This window comes from Capra hircus, unplaced genomic scaffold (assembly GCF_001704415.2).
Source record: "Capra hircus breed San Clemente unplaced genomic scaffold, ASM170441v1, whole genome shotgun sequence".
NCBI classification, from domain to species: Eukaryota; Metazoa; Chordata; class Mammalia; order Artiodactyla; family Bovidae; genus Capra; species Capra hircus.
Window position 1 is genome coordinate 1 of NW_017189798.1, and position 8705 is coordinate 8705.

An 8705-nucleotide genomic window follows, 5' to 3' on the forward strand; every position below is an offset into this window, starting at 1 on the left:
CATTTGAAGAAAAATGCTTAAAAGTAGTAAGCAGGGGGGAAAACTTTCAAACATCTTTATTTCTGAAAGATATAAAAAGAGAGCTTGAATAAATGGAGAGATGTATGGGAAAATGAAATAAGAAGATTCAATATTGTGGAGATGTTGTGTTGATCTCCAAGTCAACATATAGTTCTAATACAATTTAATCAAAATTCAGTTAGATTCTTTTGGACTTTTGGCCACTTTTTTTAAAATATTTATTTATTGGCCATGCCAGGTCTTAGTTACAGCACGCAGATTTTGATCTTTGTTTGCAGCATGTGGCATCTAATTTTTTTTTAGTTGTAGCAGGCAAACTTTGAGTTGTGGGATCGAAGATCCTGATCAGGATCAAACCTGCCCCTGCATTGGGAGCATGGAGTCTTAGACACTGGACACCAGAAAAGTTGCGTTACCAATTTTTAAAGAAATTATCTAGAAGAAAAAATCATGAGAGGTAAGAAATATATTTAAAAGAAGATCTCTTTGGGGTAATTGCTCTATTAGAAACTAGCATATACTATAAACTAAAATAATTTTTTAAAGTGAGCCTGAAGAAAAATCAATGAAACAAAACAGATGCCCCAAAACAGATCAGTATAAATTAGAATTTACCCTAAGGATATAAACCAAGTTTTATACCCAAATTATTGGTTTTCATACTTTCTTAAAAATCTTAAGAAACCCTTGCAATGGCAAACCAAAGACAGTGATTAACCAAATGATGGCATATATATCTAGGTGATGCACTATTATACAACCATTTAAAAACATAATTTTGGACTTCCCTGATGACACAGTGGATGAGACTGCCTGCAAGTGCAGGGGACACAGGTTCAATCCTGGTCCAGGAAGATTCCAGATGCCTTAGAGCAACTAAGCCCATGTGCTGCAACTACCAAGCCCACACTCTAGAGCTTACAAGCTGCAACCACGGAAGCCCATATGCCTGGAGCTTGTGCGCTGCAAACAGAGAAGCCGTTCCAGTGAGAAGCCCATGCACACCTGAACGAAAAGTAGCCCACTTGCGGCAACTAGAGAAAGACCTCTAAGCAACAAACACCCCAGCGCAGCCAAAAACTAAATAAATAAATAAAAAACTTTTTAAGATCATAAAAAATGAACATATAAATTTGACAAATAATTGCACGAAAAGTGCTTATAAAACTATTTAGTGTATAATGTTCATGATTCAATTCTATGTAATTCATTCATATTTTCATATATGAGTAGATATAAAGAATAAACATATATTCATTTATATTTACATACTTGATTTTTAAACACACTTAAAGGAATATATCAAAGAATAAAATTAGTTAGCTGCGTATAATAAATTTATGTTACTTTTTACTTTCTCTTTTACAATGTTGGTATTTCCCAATTTCCTACAATTTTTTGGCATCGAGGAGATTTTATATCTATCTCTCATTGAAAAAGGAAGAGAGTTCCAGAAAAAACATCTATTTCTACTTTATTGACTATGCCAAAGCCTTTGACTGTGTTCAATTTAGTTCAGTTCAGTTCAGTCGCTCAGTCATGTCCAACTCTTTGCGACCCATGAATTGCAGCACGCCAGGCCTCCCTGTCCATCACCATCTCCCAGAGTTCACTCAGACTCACATCCATCGAGTCTGTGATGCCATCACCCATCTCATCTTGGCCGTCCCCTTCTCTCCTGCCCCCAATCCCTTCCCAGCATCAGAGTCTTTTCCAATGAGTCAACTCTTCGCATGAGGTGGCCAAGGTACTGGAGTTTCAGCTTTAGCATCATTCTTTCCAAAGAAATCTCAGGGCTGATCTCACATAAACTGGAAAATTCTGAAAGAGATGGGAATACCAGACCACCTGACCTGCCTCCTGAGAAACCTATATGCAGGTCAGGAAGCAACAGTTAGAACTGGACATGGAACAACAGACTGGTTCCAAATAGGAAAAGGAGTATGTCAAGGCTGTGTATTGTCACCCTGCCTTATTTAACTTCTATGCTGAGTATATCACGAGAAACGCTGGGTTGGAAGAAGCACAAGCTGGAATCAAGATTGCCGGGAGAAATATCAATAACCTCAGATATGCAGATGACACCACCCTTATGGCAGAAAGTGAAGAGGAACTAAAAGACTCTTGATGAAAGTGAAAGAGGAGAGGGAAAAAGTTGACTTAAAGATTTCAACATTCAGAAAACTAAGATCATGGCATCCAGTCCCATCACTTCATGGGAAATAGATGGGGAAACAGTGGAAACAGTGGAAACATAGCAATACAGGCATACCTCAAGAAACAAGAAAAAAGTCAAATAAATAACCTAACTCTACACCTAAAGCAACTAGAAAAGGAAGAAATGCAGAACCCCAGAGTTACTAGAAGGAAAGAAATCTTAAAAATTAGGGCAGAAATAAGTGCAAAAGAAACAAAAGAGACCATAGCAAAAATCAACAAAGCAAAAAGCTGGTTCTTTGAAAGGATAAATAAAATTGACAAACCATTAGCCAGACTCATCAAGAACAAAGGGAGAAAAATCAAATCAATAAAATTAGAAATGAAAATGGAGAGATCACAACAGACAACACAGAAATACAAAGGATCATAAGAGACTACTATCAGCAATTATATGCCAATAAAATGGACAACATGGAAGAAATGGACAAATTCTTAGAAAAGTACAACTTTCCAAAACTGAACCAGGAAGAAATAGAAAATCTTAACAGACCCATCACAAGCACGGAAATTGAAACTGTAATCAGAAATCTTCCAGCAAACAAAAGCCCAGGTCCAGATGGCTTCACAGCTGAATTCTACCAAAAATTTCGAGAAGAGCTAACACCTATCCTACTCAAACTCTGCCAGAAAGTTGCAGAGGAATTTCCAAACTCATTCTATGAGGCCACCATCACCCTAATACCAAAACCTGACAAAGATACTACAAAAAAAGAAAACTACAGGCCAATATCACTGATGAACATAGATGCAAACATCCTCAACAAAATTCTAGCAATCAGAATCCAACAACACATTAAAAAGATCATACACCATGACCAAGTAGGCTTTATCCCAAGGATGCAAGGATGCTTCAATATCTGCAAATCAATCAATGTAATTCACCACATTAACAAATTGAAAAATAAAAGCCATATGATTATCTCAATAGATGCAGAGAAGGCCTTTGACAAAATTTAACATCCATTTGTGATAAAAACTCTTCAGAAAGCAGGAATAGAAGGAACATACCTCAACATAATAAATGCTATATATGACAAACCCACAGCAAACATTATCCTCAATGGTGAAAAATTGAAAGCATTTCCCCTAAAGTCAGGAACAAGACAAGGGTGTCCACTTTCACAGCTACTATTCAACATAGTTCTGGAAGTTTTGGCCACAGCAATCAGAGCAGAAAAAGAAATAAAAGGAATCCAAATTGGAAAAGAAGAAGTAAAACTCTCACTGTTTGCAGATGACATGATCCTCTACATAGGAAATCCTAAAGACTCCACCAGAAAATTACTAGAGCTAATCAATGAATATAGTAAAGTTGCAGGATATAAAATCAACACACAGAAATCCCTTGCATTCCTATACACTAATAATGAGAAAGTAGAAAAAGAAATTAAGGAAACAATTCCATTCACCATTGCAATGAAAAGAATAAAATACTTAGGAATATATCTACCTAAAGAAACTAAAGACCTATATATAGAAAACTATAAAACACTGATGAAAGAAATCAAAGAGGACACTAACAGATGGAGAAATATACCATGTTCATGGATCGGAAGAATCAATACGGTGAAAAAGAGTATACTACCCAAAGCAATTTACAAATTCAATGCAATCCCTATCAAGCTACCAGCCACATTTTTCACAGAACTAGAACAAATAATTTCAAGATTTGTATGGAAATACAAAAAACCTCGAATAGCCAAAGCAATCTTGAGAAAGAAGAATGGAACTGGAGGAATCAACTTGCCTGACTTCAGGCTCTACTACAAAGCCACAGTCATCAAGACAGTATGGTACTGGCACAAAGACAGACATATAGATCAATGGAACAAAATAGAAAGCCCAGAGATAAATCCACACACATATGGACACCTTATCTTTGACAAAGGAGGCAAGAATATACAATGGAGTAAAGACAATCTCTTTAACATGTGGTGCTGGGAAAACTGGTCAACCACTTGTAAAAGAATGAAACTAGATCACTTTCTAACACCGCACACAAAAATAAACTCAAAATGGATTAAAGATCTAAATGTAAGACCAGAAACTATAAAACTCTTAGAGGAGAACATAGGCAAAACACTCTCCGACATAAATCACAGCAGGATCCTCTATGATCCACCCCCCAGAATTCTGGAAATAAAAGCAAAAATAAACAAATGGGATCTAATTAAAATTAAAAGCTTCTGCACAACAAAGGAAACCATAAGCAAGGTGAAAAGACAGCCTTTGGAATGGGAGAAAATAATAGCAAATGAAGCAACTGACAAACAACTAATCTCAAAAATATACAAGCAACTTCTGCAGCTCAATTCCAGAAAAATAAACGACCCAATCAAAAAATGGGCCAAAGAACTAAATAGACATTTCTCCAAAGAAGACATATGGATGGCTAACAAACACATGAAAAGATGCTCAACATCACTCATTATTAGAGAAATGCAAATCAAAACCACAATGAGGTACCACTTCACACCAGTCAGAATGTCTGCAATCCAAAAGTCTGCAAGCAATAAATGCAGGAGAGGGTGTGGAGAAAAGGGAATCCTCCTACACTGTTGGTGGGAATGCAAACTAGTACAGCCACTATGGAGAACAGTGTGGAGATTCCTTTAAAAATTGCAAATAGAATTGCCTTATGACCCAGCAATCCCACTGCTGGGCATACACAGCAAGGAAACCAGAATTGAAAGAGACACATGTACCCCAATGTTCATCGCAGCACTGTTTATAATAGCCAGGACATGGAAGCAACCTAGATGTCCACCAGCAGATGAATGGATAAGAAAGCTGTGGTACATATACACAATGGAGTATTACTCAGCCATTAAAAAGAATACATTTGAATCAGTTCTAATGAGATGGATGAAACTGGAGCCGGTTATACAGAGTGAAGTAAGCCAGAGAGAGAAACACCAATACAGTATACTAACACATACATATGGAATTTAGAAAGATGGCAATGATGACCCTGTATGCAAGACAGCAAAAGAGACACCGATGTGTAGAGCGGACTTTTGGACTCGGGGGGTGGAGGGAGAGGGTGGGGTGATTTGGGAGAGTGGCATTGAGGCATGTGTACTGTCATGTGGGAGGCGAATCGCCAGTCTGTGTCCGGTGCGGGATGCAGCATGCTTGGGGCTGGTGTACGGGGATGGCCTGGGGGGGTGTTGTGGGGAGGGAGGTGGGAGGGGGCTTCATGTTTGGGAGCGCATGTGCACCCATGGTGGATTCATGTCGGTGTGTGCGGGACCAGTGCAGTGTTGTAGGGTAAAATAGAGTAAAAATTAAAATTAAAAAAAAAAAGAAAACTAAGATCATGGCATCCAGTCCCATCACTTCATGGGAAATAGATGGGGAAACAGTAGAAACAGTGTCAGACTTTATTTCTGGGGGGCTCCAAAATCACTGCAGATGGTGACTGCAGCCATGAAATTAAAATACGCTTACTCCTTGGCAGAAAAATTATGACCAACCTAGATAGCATATTCAAAAGCAGAGATATTACTTTGCCAACAAAGGTCTGTCTAGTCAAGGCTATTGTTTTCGTGGTCACGTATGGATGTGAGAGTTGGACTGTGAAGAAAGCTGAGCACCGAAGAATTGATACTTTTGAACTGTGGTGTTGGAGAAGACTCTTGAGGGTCCCTTGGACTGCAAGGAGATCCAACCAGTCCATTCTAAAGGAGATCAGTCTTGGGTGTTCATTGGAAGAACTGATGCTAAAGCTGAAACTACAATACTTTGGCCACCTCAGGCGAAGAGCTGACTCATTGGAATAGACTCTGATGCTGGGAGGGATTGGGGGCAGGAGGAGAAGGGGACGACAGAGGGTGAGATGGCTGGATGACATCACCGACTTGATGCACATGATTTTGAGTGAACTCCAGAAGTTGGTGATGGACAGGGAGGCCTGGCGTGCTGCAATTCATGGGGTCGCAAAGAGTCAAACACGACTGAGCAACTGAACTGAACTGAACCTCAAAAAAATAGTGAGATGTTAAAATAATTTTTTAAATGCTTTTAAAATTTAATTTAATTTTTATAGTCAGGTTATGACTTATTCAACTCTGTTAATACTGACTTCAGGAACTTAAAATTTAAAGTCTGGTTTCTCTGTGTCTCAAATTTTCAAAATTCAAAGGTCATGTTTTCCTTTGGGTACTACATAAACCACCAAATACCTGACAAGAACATATAAATAGGATATATACCAGTTTATCAATATTAATGATCATTTGCCATTAATAATAATTTGCCATTCGAGATCTGACTGTTGTACAATTATATTAAGTCCAGTGTTCCACTTCTCAATAGAACAAAGCCTACCTTTTATACCAAGATAATAATTCTTAGTGGATCTCTGAATCATTTCTTATGTACAAATAACAGAGATCCTCAATTCAAATTTATATGAACAATGAGGAATTTTACTGTCCCATGTAAGAAGTCTGGAGCATGGGAGGCTCCAAGTCGTATCACCAATGGCTCAGTTATGCCAAAAGAAGCTCAAATCCTTTTACTGCTCCACACAGATATTGCTAAAGTGTCAGCTTTGTTCCCAGGCTGATTTCTTTCTTGGGAACATGAAGGCTGCAGCAGTTTTAATCATAAAATATCAAGAAGAGTAAAATGAAACATCTCTTTCTGTATCTCTTTGTAAGAAGCAAGGAAAACTCTCATAGAAGCTGTCTTCAAACTACTCCTCAAATCTCCTTGGCCAAAACTTGGTCATGTGGCCATTCTTAAATCAATGGCATGGAGAAAGAAATAAAAATAATTGTCATAGACAAATCAGGCATGGAGTTGCTTCCCCTGAAACACTTGGAGGATGGCTATGTAGACACTATCTGGGTTCTGCTGTGAAAAAAGGAGATAAAGAGTGGAGGTAGGAGATGGGGGGTAAGAATAGGATGTATTGCCTGAACGCTGGGTAGGCTATCTTCTCTGTTCCAATTCTCCCTGGTGTTAATGACATAAGAAGAGGAAAGATTCTTTTTTAATTGAAGGTAGTAACAGACACTGTGATGAATGCTGAGGATATAATAGTGGGCAGGACCTAACCTCTCTTCTCCAGGAACTTACAGTTTTAAGAGGAGATACACAAGTAAACTGTATAAATTGCTACATAAAATGTTACATCATGGTGCCAGGGAAGCTCCTTGGATGAGGCACCCAATCAGCCTTGAGTCCCAAAATAAGGCAACATGCAAGCTGGGTCCTGAAAGTTGAGAATGAGCTAGTCCTGTGACAACTGAGAAGACGTGTCTGAGAAGCTAGATACCATTGAGGCTACAGATGTAAGCAGACTAGAGATCAGATAAAGCCTTGAAGGCCAAGCTTACATTTGGACCTGAACCCATTAAAGGGTTATAAATAAGAAATAACATAATCTGATTTCCTTTTTAGAGTATTCACTTCATCTGCAGACTAGGAAATGGATCAGAGGTGGTCAAGCCTAGAGAAACCATCTAGATACTTATACAGTAATTGAGGCCAGAAATATAGAAATTAGAGGATAATTTAAATTCATGGTTTAGGTAACTAAATGGATACTTGTACACATATAGTATAAACAACAATGGAGAAGATTATGACTTTAGTTGAGGACATTGTAATTTTAAAGTGTTTATGGGACATCTAAGGGGAAATGTGAAGTAGATGGAACCGCTTGGTTGGGCTCTTATGATTATAAATAGCATTATTAAATTGCTATTAAATGTTCCCATGAAAACCTCATCGAATAATATTAGTAATTGTCAGATTATCCAGGCTTTTTTTTTTCTTTCCAGCTCTGACATGATTTGACTGATATGATGAGAAAAAGTCATAGCAAATGTTTTACATGCTGACAATTCAAACTAATAGATATTTTTAGATGTTGTGTAAGAAAAGAGCTCTGGGCTAAAAATGATGCTGACATTTAAAGGCTCTCTGTAAACTTCAGAAATGTGTAGCCTTAAACATCATGGCTAGTAGTTTAGAAATAATGCTTAAGATCTAGACTTAATGCTTTTCCAACTTTATTTTCTCTCTTGGAGTCAGATGTTCCCACCCCTATGCGCTTTTAAGATGTTTACTGTTGTGTGTTGGACCATAAGAGCCTCATTTACATTGAGTCAGAGTATTTCCATCAGGTCTGTCCAAGGTGCTTCGTCCCTCTGGAAGTCAGAAAGTTTTTTTCCCTGTTTAAGACAAATGCTCCTTTCTCTAAAAAACATGGATATACATCCTTTTTAATGTTCATCTAAACCATATTCTCCATATTTTTGTTTTGCATATTTATGTTATATAGGTTCATGGTAAAAATTTGGAAAATACAGAAAAGCATAAAAAAAGTAAAATTGAATCATAATAGTACTACCCAGAAACAACAATGGTTAACATTTCACTATCTTTATAATCTTCTTTTATGTCTGTGTGTGTGTGTGTGTGTGTGTATATATATATATATGTACAGATTA